This window comes from Oreochromis niloticus, linkage group LG2, assembly GCF_001858045.2.
Source record: "Oreochromis niloticus isolate F11D_XX linkage group LG2, O_niloticus_UMD_NMBU, whole genome shotgun sequence".
NCBI lineage: Eukaryota > Metazoa > Chordata > Actinopteri > Cichliformes > Cichlidae > Oreochromis > Oreochromis niloticus.
This window is the reverse complement of record NC_031966.2, coordinates 11,910,624-11,924,937: the sequence shown is the minus strand read 5'-3', so window position 1 is coordinate 11,924,937 and position 14,314 is coordinate 11,910,624. Positions and strand designations below refer to the sequence as shown.

General features: G+C 38.2%; 1 protein-coding gene and 1 long non-coding RNA gene across 17 annotated transcripts in view; one reads left to right on the top strand and one right to left on the bottom strand.

The window, feature by feature from the left end:
- prom1a (prominin 1a) overlaps nucleotides 1-14,314 on the top strand; it is a 90,005-nt gene that overhangs the window by 43,915 nt on the left and 31,776 nt on the right. The gene's annotated exons all lie outside the window — the stretch shown is intronic.
- Nucleotides 6,878-9,958, bottom strand: LOC109203904 (uncharacterized). The gene is made up of 3 exons (XR_002063572.2): nucleotides 9,724-9,958; nucleotides 8,994-9,043; nucleotides 6,878-8,851 (listed from the first exon to the last, which is right to left on the bottom strand). It is a non-coding gene; the product is annotated as an uncharacterized LOC109203904 (long non-coding RNA).

The following is a 14,314-nucleotide window of genomic DNA, read 5'->3' as shown; positions in this document are numbered from 1 at the left end:
TGGAGCCTGTCCATAGGGCGAGAGGCAGGATACACACTGGACAGGTCAGCAATCTTTTCCCGGGTTAACACAGAGGCGGACAACAGTTCATGCTCTCATTCAGACCTATGGCATGAGGGGGAATACAAAGTCTTTTCGGCTGCCTTCAGTTGAAAATGGAATGAAATAAAGCTTTACATTCATCCTGTACTTCTTCTTTATGAGCCCATCAGCCTGTCCTGTAACTTGATGAGTCTCATCTGTCAGAAAATGGACCACAAGAAACCTAATCTTCCTTCCACTCTGGTTTACAGTCTCAGCAGCACACGAAGCATAGCCACTGGGGATATAGCAACACTACAAAAGATGTGGGAAAACAACAGTTGAGCTAGACTGAAGGCATCCAGGAGTGTACTTAGTTTGATGTTCCTCGACTTTCAGTCTTCATTGGAACGAAGCCTAGTTATATGAAATTCCCCAGCAACATCCCAGCAGCACAGACAGAAGAGTCTGAGAGCATCCTCGCAGCTCTTATTAAATCTCCCCAGCTACCAGGCAGAGATGCAGCAGAGGCTCTAATGAAGCAATTACAGGCTGGAGAGGGATGAGTTCCAAGCCCAGGCCAGGACTGCTTTTTACTGCCACTAAAAAGCTGACAGCCAGGCACAGAAAAGTGGCAGGGGTGACATTTATTTTCCAAGAAGTGTTAAAATCGGATTAAGAGAGGGGAAAGACTCCCAGGTAAGGGTGAGAACATCGAAATGACCACAAATGAGACATAAACACAGCTAAACAATGGCTACAAAACCTGGGCATCACCTTCTGTTGCACTGTGAGATAATATAGTGCAAGTAACTCTTTATTATGCATTATGTCAACTCATATTTGATGCTAAGCAGTCATTGTAGGGGAGTTTTGACAGTACTTTCCAGTCATCCCTTCATACCTAAGTAGTATAGACAGAGATGTATTCTGTTACTACCTTGCTTTGCTGTCAGTTAACTCAACAGGGTTTCGATCTCTTAATATACAGGGAGTGCAGAATTATTAGGCAAATGAGTATTTTGTCCACATCATCCTCTTCATGCATGTTGTCTTACTCCAAGCTGTATAGGCTTGAAAGCCTACTACCAATTAAGCATATTAGGTGATGTGCATCTCTGTAATGAGAAGGGGTGTGGTCTAATGACATCAACACCCTATATCAGGTGTGCATAATTATTAGGCAACCTCCTTTCCTTTGGCAAAATGGGTCAAAAGAAGGACTTGACAGGCTCAGAAAAGTCAAAAATAGTGAGATATCTTGCAGAGGGATGCAGCAGTCTTAAAATTGCAAAGCTTCTGAAGCGTGATCATCGAACAATCAAGCGTTTCATTCAAAATAGTCAACAGGGTCGCAAGAAGCGTGTGGAAAAACCAAGGCGCAAAATAACTGCCCATGAACTGAGAAAAGTCAAGCGTGCGGCTGCCAAGATGCCACTTGCCACCAGTTTGGCCATATTTCAGAGCTGCAACATCACTGGAGTGCCCAAAAGCACAAGGTGTGCAATACTCAGAGACATGGCCAAGGTAAGAAAGGCTGAAAGACGACCACCACTGAACAAGACACACAAGCTGAAACGTCAAGACTGGGCCAAGAAATATCTCAAGACTGATTTTTCTAAGGTTTTATGGACTGATGAAATGAGAGTGAGTCTTGATGGGCCAGATGGATGGGCCCGTGGCTGGATTGGTAAAGGGCAGAGAGCTCCAGTCCGACTCAGACGCCAGCAAGGTGGAGGTGGAGTACTGGTTTGGGCTGGTATCATCAAAGATGAGCTTGTGGGGCCTTTTCGGGTTGAGGATGGAGTCAAGCTCAACTCCCAGTCCTACTGCCAGTTTCTGGAAGACACCTTCTTCAAGCAGTGGTACAGGAAGAAGTCTGCATCCTTCAAGAAAAACATGATTTTCATGTAGGACAATGCTCCATCACACGCGTCCAAGTACTCCACAGCGTGGCTGGCAAGAAAGGGTATAAAAGAAGAAAAACTAATGACATGGCCTCCTTGTTCACCTGATCTGAACCCCATTGAGAACCTGTGGTCCATCATCAAATGTGAGATTTACAAGGAGGGAAAACAGTACACCTCTCTGAACAGTGTCTGGGAGGCTGTGGTTGCTGCTGCACGCAATGTTGATGGTGAACAGATCAAAACACTGACAGAATCCATGGATGGCAGGCTTTTGAGTGTCCTTGCAAAGAAAGGTGGCTATATTGGTCGCTGATTTGTTTTTGTTTTGTTTTTGAATGTCAGAAATGTATATTTGTGAATGTGGAGATGTTATATTGGTTTCACTGGTAAAAATAAATAATTGAAATGGGTATATATTTGTTTTTTGTCAAGTTGCCTAATAATTATGCACAGTAATAGTCACCTGCACACACAGATATCCCCCTAAAATAGCTAAAACTAAAAACAAACTAAAAACTACTTCCAAAAACATTCAGCTTTGATATTAATGAGTTTTTTGGGTTCATTGAGAACATGGTTGTTGTTCAATAATAAAATTATTCCTCAAAAATACAACTTGCCTAATAATTCTGCACTCCCTGTACAAGATCTTATGAAGGATTGTATCTTTATTTATAAAATCCGAGTGATGCAAAGTGGATTTCAGTGTCGGGATGGCTACCAAGCTGCTGTTACTGGAGATACACCCAAGCACACAGATAACATTGTCACAATCCAGCTTGCCATATAGGCTTAAGGGCTTATCAACTCTGCCGGAAATGTCAAACAAGCCTGTGACTGTTGCCTGAAGACACTACACTTTCCTGAGTTTAGATAACATGTACCCTGCCCTTAGTGAAAAGGTAAATCCCATACCCTTATCCTAATTGCAGAGTGGAAAGCAGTCATAGTTGCCTCTAAATAATGGCCGTGCCAAATGTGAAGGCATCCTTAATTAAGAGATAAAAACAGAATGGTAAAAAAGTGAGTCAGGAGAATTTGGTATCTGTCAGGTTTTTGCTATTGTACACCACCTGCCTAAACACAGAAGGGTGTCCTGTGGTGTCTGGCACTGGGACGTTGGCAGCTGATTATTTCGGTCCTGTAGGTTGTGCAGTGGGGCCTCTGTAGTCAGGTCAAGTCACTGTTATTTATCTAGCACATGTAAAAACAACAGGAGTTGCCCTGAAGTGCTTTCCAGCTGAGGCAAACATATTAACAGTTCAAGTCCCTAAAAATATAAATACAAAACCCACATGAAACATGAATGCACTGAAAAGGAAAGCAAAAATTTAATAATAATAATATAAAAAAACTATCAAAAATGAATAAAATAAAAACCTGGGAGTAAAATTATACAAAAGAATACATTAAAAAGAAACAACAGTCATCTAAGGGAGCAGTAAGAAAACATTAACAGGTGGCTGATAAAAGCCAGGCGGCTCTAATTTTACCTGGCTAGATCACTATGGCAACCTGTAGACATGCAAAGCTAGTTATGGTTTTGGGTATAAAATCAGCTACAAGTGCTATATTTTAACTTGTAATTGTGATTGGTGTGCAATATATACATACACCAGCCTCTTCATGAGGTGTTCCTTGTTGGAACATTGTTCAGTTGCAGAACACAAGTTCCACAAGATGCCAAAAACATTAATAGGAATCTGAATGCTTTTGGCATTTTGCAGTTGCTGGAGATTTGTTCCCTGCCCATCCATGAACTGAATGTGCTGTTTCACCACTTCTCAGAAGTGCTCTATTAGAGAGAGACCTGGTGTCTGTGGAGGGCGTTTGGAGGGCAGCGATGGTTGTATGGGGAAAATCCCAGTAGATCAACAGTTTGTGAAAAAAACAGACCTGGCCATCTGGCGCCAACAAACATGCCACATTCAGAGTCACTTAAATCACCTTTCTTCCCATTCCCATACTCAGTTTAATCTTCAGTGTGAACCTCACCATGTGTACATCCCTAAATGCATTGGCTTACTTTCCTATGGTTGCCTGATGAGGGTTAGTAAGCAGTTTAACAGTTGTATCCAGTGAAGTGTGTGGTGAAGACTTCCTACTGAATGAATGCATTGTATATATGGAGCCATTTGAATGACCCAAGGTTTCTGGCATATGTGTGACAGACTCTGAGCATTCCTGGATCCACTGTGGCAAATAAAGGAGGCAAAAAAGAAAGCAAAACAAACAAAGCAAATCGGTGAACCAGGTAGAAATGGGAGGAAAAAAATCTGTAACAAGAAAGCTGATGAGAAAATTTCACTCTTATATCATCCTCCTACTGTGAAGGTGGTAGGGTCAAATCCCAGAGGAGCTGCCAATGAGCTGCAGTTGTAAACGTGAATGAGTAATGTTCACTGGGTTAGAGTAGCGCTGTAGGGCTATGGGGTTTGATTCACACGGATGCCAGTCATGCTGAAAATGCATGCACTTCTGCTCCGGCTACAAATGTACTGCCCAAGTAAAAGCAGGCAGCCTTGTTGTCATTGTGTGCTGAACTCTGCCAAACACAAAGCAGATGTTCATCATTGACTTTTAATGTTGTATCTTACAGGCAGAGACATTGGAACAGCTTTGTGGGAACAAACATGATGAGAATGATTAATTACATTTATGGGTGTACTCATAATTTAATCAGAAACATATTACAGCAATTTGCCAATTAGTGGAGCTGAACTATTAACATGTTCACCAGGTTAATTTAGGTGAAGGAATATTGAAATCTAACTAAGCATAAAATGATGTATTAAACAGGCCTTAATAAATTGACAATTACTGTGGCGTGTAAGCACGTTAAACTGATTTCTCAGAACTTTAAATCTGGGTACATAGCAGGAAAAGACACGAGCAAGGCAAACAAAAGAAACATGGAAAACTCACTGTGAGTATGTTAGAATCCAACTCAGTTTACAGTGAGATTAAACATGTAGAAAAAATGAATATGCATTAATACCTTTGACACAGATATTATGTTTGATCATTCAGGTTTTTGTCCATCTGTCCAAAATTTCTACCTGGCAAGGTTTTGGGAAACTTGCAGGTCTGGATAATTGGTTATTATTATTATCATTATTTTTTTTTAATGTAGTCACCCCATCAGCTTGTGAATATATACACAACTGCTTGGGGCTCAGGGCAATCTGGGGTGAACCAAGGGCGGACAAATTTCACCTTTCCTCTTTTAATAACCTGCAGTCAAGGTGCAATGTCATCTTAGTGGAAGGATGCCTTAATGGAGACTTACTTGGGGAAGGAAGGACATCAGTTGTTTAATAATATCAGGGTGTGTTACAGAGTTTGAATTAGCATCACTGTGAGATTATATTACATAATTCCTTTGTGTATGTGGTGTTTTTGATGAATATTTTCTAATTTTGATTGGATTATTATCCTTTGGGGATATCTGGGCTCTTTGAGTTTGCTTCTTTATGGTTAGTGTTTATTTTATAATATCTCTAACCTAAAATAAAGAGAGATTTTATCATGTGAGTAGCAAATTGGTAAGATGAGTCTTTAACTCCTACTTAAATGAAAAGGACTAATTGCCAATGTTTGTGTCCTCATGCTTCTTTTGTGAATGTGATTTCCACTGCTGGGGTAATTTTGCAGCACATTAGCCATTCAGCACTGTGCCATTAATATATCGTAGCTCACATGTGTACTGTATGCTAAACAGCACGTTTTGTTATGTCTGCCAGCAATTGTATATTCCCACTCTGTATTATTAAAAGAACAGCAGGAGTTATTTCAGTTTCTACTAATCGGCTCTAATTCTGCACAACACCCGCGTGAATTTATAATACGAAAATGACAGTCATAAGATCTTTCCTTCTGTTCTGGCCAAGTGGAAGACCCTTGCTCCATGCTGTTATCCAGTATGGGCTTCAGCAGTCTATTTCAGTTGCTGGGTGTCCAGTACTATTAACACAAAAAGTCCTAATATTATGGACTTAGTACTCCATGCTCATTATATGGGCTCTTATTATATGGGGTCTAATGATAATACAGGCGACAGTGAACTGAGCATTCAGCAAGCTGAACTTTAAATCTCAGGCACCCAGATTAGATTTGAAGGGTTTGTCTGTAAATGAGCTATCTGATGCTTCCCAAGTGATCTACAATATATCTTGTACTGACTCAGTTTTGGCTGGTAATCTTTTTGTGCATCATTTTACAGTCATGAGGGAAGAAAAGGTCAGCGAATGACCTTGCAAAACCATGTTAGATGTGCTGAGTAAAATATTCGGATATCATGGGAAATCACTGCTTGAATGAAAACCAACTACTGCACAATTCAGTACGCAAATTAAGTTAGGATTTCATGATTTTAGTCATAAGGCAAAAAAGGGAAGAAGCAGATCAACACATTTTTAGGTGCTGCGTTATAGTAATACAAGAAAAACATTTTTTTTTATTGTGCACCTTTCCACAAATTCAAATTTGATTTTTATTTTTTTTAACCAGGCTAAGACTTTCTGCCTTTAAGTTGGACCAGATGTCTAAATGCGTTTAGGCTGTGTTCAGTGCGCAGTCTTTTCTCCTCAAAATGCATCTAAATATATGCATGTAAGTAAACTTAAATTTCTGAGCACATGCTTGTCCACAGACAGCTATGCTACTGGCCAAGCTTGTGCAGATTCTGTTACTTTTTCCATATAACAGAATGTTGTTGTTCTCACTGTTGCAGCTTTGCCTGTTAAGTGGTAGATGGATTAGTTGTGTCACAGAATGATAATACACGCCGCAATCATAAACAAAAAAAGCAAAGCTCATACAAGTTCCAGTGTGTCAGACAGTTTTCTGCCAAAAGTAGGAAAGAAGGAATGCAAAGACTGGTCTCTGTGTTTGGCTTGGCTCTGTTCTAGTGATTATTTTTTGATAACCAAGGCTAAACACAAAAAGTAGATACTATTATTTTAATGGGTCAGTTTAGTTTAGTTTAAAACAAAGTGAATACGAGTTCCACTTCTGTTTATGTTGTGTGTGAGTTATTAGCACTGAATCCTGCTGAATTATTAATAAAGTGACCCAATTAATTCTTAAGTTGTTGGAGCACAACACACAGAAGGGACAGCACCAGGAGCTCAGCAGCCACAGTCAAAATAATTACTTCTACAATACTACATACATTAATCTAGAAATGCAACTCATAAGATTAACTTTTTGACTTCGGAGCTTTAAACCCTTAAAACCCTTGACAGTCCTAGCAAAAGACTTCAACCGTAGTATTATCTCCTCTCACGTAATGAGGGGAAAGTGTGTGAAATAAAAGTAAAAACTTGTCAGTATACCAGCATATTCCTTTATTTATTTGTAAAATATAATTCCTCCCACTGAAATTCTTACAGCTCATTAAAATGGAATGGAAATTTATTGCGTATGCTTCCTTTAGCACATTTTATCTTCTAACAATGTGTAACTTGATCGGAGTACTGAAAGTACTGAATTGGAGCTTAAAGATGATCTTTTGTAAAGTTTTATTTATTAAAAAAAAAAGTGAATGAAAGTTTAAATGAGAGATTAACTGCAGACATGATTGGATCAGTAAGAAAATTTTTGTGCATTTTCAAGGCCTGCAGAAACTGTTTATTACAGTGTTGTTACAGAGTGATCCATCTTTTAATACATATACAATCTTTGACAGTGTTGTGCACAATGACTACTTTGTTTATATCCATTTCTACACCAGCTGAAAGACAAAACTGAAGATGGCAGTCTAATTTCGACGTTTTAATCAGCTAAACATTTCTACAAGGCTGATGTTTTGTGAAATAATAATATAATATAATATAATGCACAAATTTAAAAGACTGACCATTGGCAATCACAGTCCATTTTGTGTAAGTTAATTTGTTTTGACACATGTAACCTGTTTTGTAGAACGCTTCTTTACTCCTTCTTGACTGTAATTTTACATTACAAGTAAATAGACCGATATAACTACCCAAAAACCTTTGGACATGGGCTCTATCACTGACACTATAACTAAGTCCTTATCGAGGACCGTGGCCTTTAAAGGCATCAGAGGCCACCGTCAGGCAAAGACCATTGCCATGGTTAGCGCTGGAGAGAAACCTGACCCACAAGCTGAACAAAAGCTGCCCTCCTCACTGCCTCCAGCAGCTGGCATATGGATGGGTCCCTTGGCAAGCAGCTGAATTTTACAGCCCAAATAACACCATCATGCAGCCAGATATGATCATCGTATTCAAATCCACCAACTAATTGATCATGTTGAAATTAAAATTGCAATGAGAAGAGAACAGGATTTGCAGGGCAATCATTTAGCAATGGAGCATCTGAAGTCACAGAGAAAGCTACTGGGTGGCTTTGGATCCAGAGTATGGATCCATGAACAGTTCCTGCTGGGCCTGAAATACCCAATGACCCCAAGTTCCATCACTGATTGAATCTGTGAGATGTGACTTTCATCCCAAAAACTGGAGAATTCTAATGTTTAATTGAATTGAATTCAGTTTTTATATATATAGTTACCTCAATGTGGTTTATATTGAGAGGTAAATGCTTACTACAATAATGAGAAATTGCTAAAAAAAAAAAATTCAATAACAAAACAAAATAGCTTAATAAGGTAAAGTGGCTTCATAAAATGAGGCAAAATAGCTCTATAGGATAGCAAACAAAATAAAAATTGATCAATATACATACTAGAAATAAACACAACAAATTAAAATGAATTTGTCAGGGTTTTTTCTTTGAGAGGTTTGGTAAATTGTGAGATTTTCAAAAGCTCCTGAAGTTTCTCTCACAGATGTGCTGTGTTCTGTACAAAATAATTGCACATGGTTGTAAAGAGTTCTTGTATAAGGTCCTTTTGATCAAACAGAAAAAACAGTATCCATCCATCTATCTACCTGCAAAAAGTATTTTCATTGAATTTATTATAAATCACTCACTTGCTGCTAACACATCAAACATATTCTTGCATTCTGTCACGTACAAAAACAAGCACACAATTAGCCACGTATAAACACAAGTCGCCAAGTACACTTTTACCTCCATCCTGCGCCTTCTGTAACCCACACATTGCTCAGTTAACAGCCTCCCTGGGGAGAAATCACATGCAGGACTATTTTTAGGGGCTCATTAATAGTGTGATGAGCATTAACTCTGTCATGAAAGAAGCTACAACTATGAAGATGTCACTTGTTCACTAAATGTCAGGCTACTGGGAGGTAATTTATTTTCAGTGCAGAGCGGCATTACGGAGCGGTTACAGCCAGCAAAATATAAAATTAAATTTTACTTAAAAGCCTGTAGGGGATTTGGGGTAGTAACAGGATTCTAGTGTGAAAGGAGATCTTAAAAAACACATTTTGATGTTAAAAATAAAATGAAAAGTACAGTAAAGCAAAGTAATTATTTCAGTATGATTGACTGAGATTATATGCACAGAATGAAGAAACTAACCTATCCTGATGCTCCGTTTTTGTCCAGCAATAGCCATGATTATTATTGTATATATATTGGAGAGTATAGTTACAGTATAAAGCATATAGTATTATACATTAGGCAGTAGTATTAGTAGTTGTCACTGTCGTTTTGTTGTTGATGATAATGATGAAAAACTGCCCTACAGGTGGTTTTTGCTAGACTTCCAGTTCTTTTTCTTGTACTTCATTCTATATTTAGTGTTGAGTCGAACAAAAATCTAAAATCTAAAATGATAATAAAATAAGGTAGACATCCTGAGAATTTAAAACCATCAACGAGAACAAAAATGTACCTGACGTGTGAACTTCAGTGCAATCTGTGGGCATGTCATAATCTACAGCAGGTGTGTCCAGCTCCAGCCCTTGAGAGCTGAATGAAATGAAGGACGCATTTGGAGCAGCCTTCGTCGCCTGGCTGTGACGTAACCGGCTTTCAATTGCGGCCTCTGAAGGATGCGGCCTATGAATTGGGACATACCTACTGTCCTGCAGCTTTTAGACGCATTGTTGTTCCAGCACACCTGAATCAAATTAATGGCTTGTTATCAGGCCTTTGCCAAACTTGATGGCATGCTGAAGAGGTAATCCAACCATTTGATTCAGCTGTGTTGGAGTAGGGATGCATCTAAAACCTGCAGGACAGTAGCTCTCGAGGACTGGAGTTGGACACCCCTCTGATCTACAGACTAGAAAGAGAACAAAAGCTTGCAGGTAATCAGTGAGATCTGCATAGGATTTCTACTCTTTACTAACATGCATTATGTGCATTATCCAACTGTCTCCATTGATTTTTTTTTCTTCATTTTTTTATTTTTGCATCTTATAATGGTATCACACATAACTCATGGAAATGTGGGTTACCTAATGTGTTGGGGAAAATGTGCATAAGTGAACAGCGTGAAACATCTCACTTTAACACATTGCAGTGTGTAACAGTTACTTATCAAAAAAAAAAGTAAATAAATGAATAAAAAAGTAAATAATTGATTTGTTTTGGACATCTAATGCTTTAATTTTCATTGAACTCTACCCATTAAAAATCACTGTGTTATCAAAAACCTTTTAACCACTTACCTCTGGCTATTTTTGTATATACAGCTTTTCAGTCTGTGTAATTTCTCAGGCTGCAACTGAGAATTATGTGTCTGATTCATAAATATGTATCTGCACTCTTCTTTTACATTGATTGGGCCTTAAGCCTTATCCTTTTTTTCTCTTGAATTGTAACTTTTTAAAGTTTTTTTTTATTAATAAACTAAAGTTCTCATCTCTTGTTCACAGCACACAGGCACCAAACAATGGCAGCTTTATACATGCCACTGCCAAGCTAATTAACTGGAGAGGTTGTTCTCAGAATTTGCAGTGCATCCCATAATTTATCACATCTCCTGGAGAGATCTCATTCATACTAATCATTCTAATTTTCTCTCATTTTGCATTTATAGCTGAAATCCGCTTTATTTTTGTAATAATTGCATTTTTTCCTCTCACCCTGGGATCTTAATGGTCGTGGATTCTTGTAGTGTGCACCTTACAAATCAACACACGATTTACAAGAATTCAATATTGTGAAGCTAACTGACTTTCCTAGCTAGGCCGGGTTTTCTTGCAAATTTATAGGAGACATTTATGTTACAGTAGTGATGATATGGCACATTGTTACACAGGAGAGAAAAGATAGGAGAAGGCAAAGCTGCAGGGCTCTGTGATTGTTTTACAAGTAGGAGGTATAACCCAGAAATATCAGCATTTCTGGGAGATGGATCTGTCTTTCATGTCTTTGTGTCACTTTGTGGTCATCAGCATGTACCCCAGCAAAATGAAGGCAAGCAACTTTATACTAACCAGGCTTACTAGTAATGAGCCATTGTATGAGAGCTTTGTGGTTATAAAAGAACAAATAGTATTTTGGGGGCTATATTAGGAGTGTTACTCAGATATATTTCAATTCAATTCAATGTTATTTTATTTTGATAGCATCAAACCACAACAACAGTCACCTCCAGGCCATCTATATTGTAAGATAAAGACCCTACAATAATATATTGAAAATGCCAACAATCAGACGACCCCTATTAATAGTAACTAATAATTAAATGTAAAGTGATTCATAATAGAAAGTGAAGAAAGGTGAGTGAGGAAGAAACAGTGCAAATAGAATAAACTGCTTTTTAGTAGTTTTTTTGTAATTTCCTTCTGTGCAGAAACAAGGGTTCTGCTGATAGCAGCTTAACAATATTAACAATGTCAAATTACTGGAAGCTTGGGAGGAAAAACAAGCAAAAGGTCATCAATGTAATAAGCAGGACATTAACCATTTGATTTTTGATTTTTTTTAAACAGACAAAAACTCACAGGATAAGACAGGATATGTACGAGCGGCCATCTTTACTAGCAGTGCACAGACTCATCCCATCCCTTAATGCTGGAGCTCATCCCAGTGGTTAAGCACCGCCTGGATAGGAAAAGAGTCATGCCGTTGCTAACACACAGGGAAAAACAAACATTCACACTCACATGCACACCTCCAGCCAAGTTAGACTGACCAGTTAACCTAGCATGCATATCATTGGAGTGTGAGAGGAAGCCAGAATCCACACAGATGGAAGGAGAACACACAAACTTCACACTGAAGGGCCCGACTGGCCGCAGATTCAAACCAAGACCTGTGTGCTTTGTTAAGCACTGAGCCACTGAGTGGTTGCATTAGAACAGTAGCATGAAAGCAATAATATCCACACAATTACCTGCACCTGTATTTGATATTGGCCAAAATATGATAGTAGGTACAAATAGTAAAATGTATTCAAGCTTACACACTAGAGTTGTAATTTTGTTTGTCAATACTTTAAATTTCTTTGCCAATTCTTACAAACTGCACTGCAGTTCATCTGAAAGAGGATTAATGATGATTTTGTGTGAAAACACTGAATGACTTTGAATTCTTTTCAGACTCAGTGGACGCTAAACCTCAAACTAAAACTAAACCTCAAACGCTCTGCACACGCTCTTCCTCTTATTCAGCTATTTATCAACAAGTGACTTATATGTATATAAGTCATGTATATATTGTATATATTGTGTCTATTTCTTACTTAGTGTATTGTCTGTCTTTGTTAATGTTTATACTGGAGCACTGTAACCAAAATAATTTCCCCTAGGATCAATAAAGTATTCTGATTCTGATTCTGAAACTAACAGTATTTGACCAGGGATGAACTCACTCAATACCTGAGGACGGCACTATAAAGGCAGATCAGTGTGCTTCAGCTGACCTCTAACTTCAGAGAAAACCAGGACCTCTGAAAAGGTGTAAAAGTTTTAAACTTCATCTTCTTCTCCAAAGCGGAGTAATTATATGCAAATAATAGTTGATTACGGTTAGGTTTGACTGGTTAATGCTTCATAAAGTGCATTCATGTGTTATGAAATTAGCATTTGCTGATTAAATAATCTGCTCTTTGAATTTCATCATTTTTTCATTAGCTATCACAAGTTATTTAGTTATGGACAGCTGATATTTGTTTTTAAATCAAACCACTAATGTTTGCTTGAAGGGGGTTAATTAAGCTTGGCCTATCCAGGGATGGTTTACTGAGCAACACAGATGTCTTTGAGTATTAAAGCGTTTTGGATGTCCTTAAGAAGACAAATTATAGAAAGTCTGCTTCTGAGAGAACTTTACTGTTTAACTTTTAAAAGCAAAGATATCCAGATAACCAGAGTCCTTGCCCAGGTAATCAGGTAGTGTCCTTAACAATGTGTTATTTGCATCGTATTTGAGCAAACTCCGTCACTGAAGGAAAAAAATATTAGTATAAGCTATGCTTTATGACGGAAATATGATTAATCAATTGTTACACTGTTTGACAATTTAATCAGAAAAATGCATGCACTGCAGAAGATTGTTTTTTTTTTTGTCTTTTGGCCCTTCTACAGTTTTCCAAAAAAATCCTATTGTGCTGCAGTGACCTTCTGTGTTATTTACACAACCCCGTGAGGCTGTTTGGCTCAGAGTTTGGTATTCATATCATTCCTGGACTGTTTACTGTGAAATTAATGGTCTGTTGTCTCCCATCAACCTAGTCCAGACAGTCCTCACATGGAACTGACAGCAGCTTGCACAGCATCCTTATGAGTAGGAAAAAGAACTGAGAACTAATAGCACTGTCTTTACTGGGTTGTCATGCTCGGAGCAAAGGCCTTGAAGCCAGGAAGCTTAAGCATTCATTGCCTGATTAAATTCTTCACAGGACACAATGCTCCAATAGGAAGTTGGGCTCAGAGTGTGACTTGGCAAGCTCTTAGGACAGTAATAACACAGCAAATACAAATACATAACAATAGCCACTTGAAGGAGAAAGGGCAGTTTAATGGAATGAAAACAGGCAAACCAAAGGCTTTACATGGTTGCTAAAATGAATGCAATAGTCAGTTATTACATTTATATACATTTATATAAGTGGAGTAATGAGATCACGCAGTGGCTAAAATGAGAAAAAGTTGCAGTTGCTGGCTGTGGCAGTGACCTGTTGGCACAATAAAATGTCTAATGAATTATTTCAGATTACATAAGATTTGCTACATAACCTACAGTATATGACAGGACAAACTGCTTTTTCAGTCAACACCTCTGTTGTCCCACATGCACCAAAATGCATCACTTCTCGTTAGCGTTTGCATTCAGGTCAGACTGGCACAAAAATAAAGATTTAATAATTATTTAATTTAAAAATTATTTGTATTAATTATTATTCTTATAGTGATTATTCTGGATAAGGCTTTGATTGACAGTTACAGTAGCTGTTTTATATTGCACTCAGAATATTTAATTATGCACATGTGCTGATAACGCTGCCATTGTCTATCGATGTGTGTGAACTA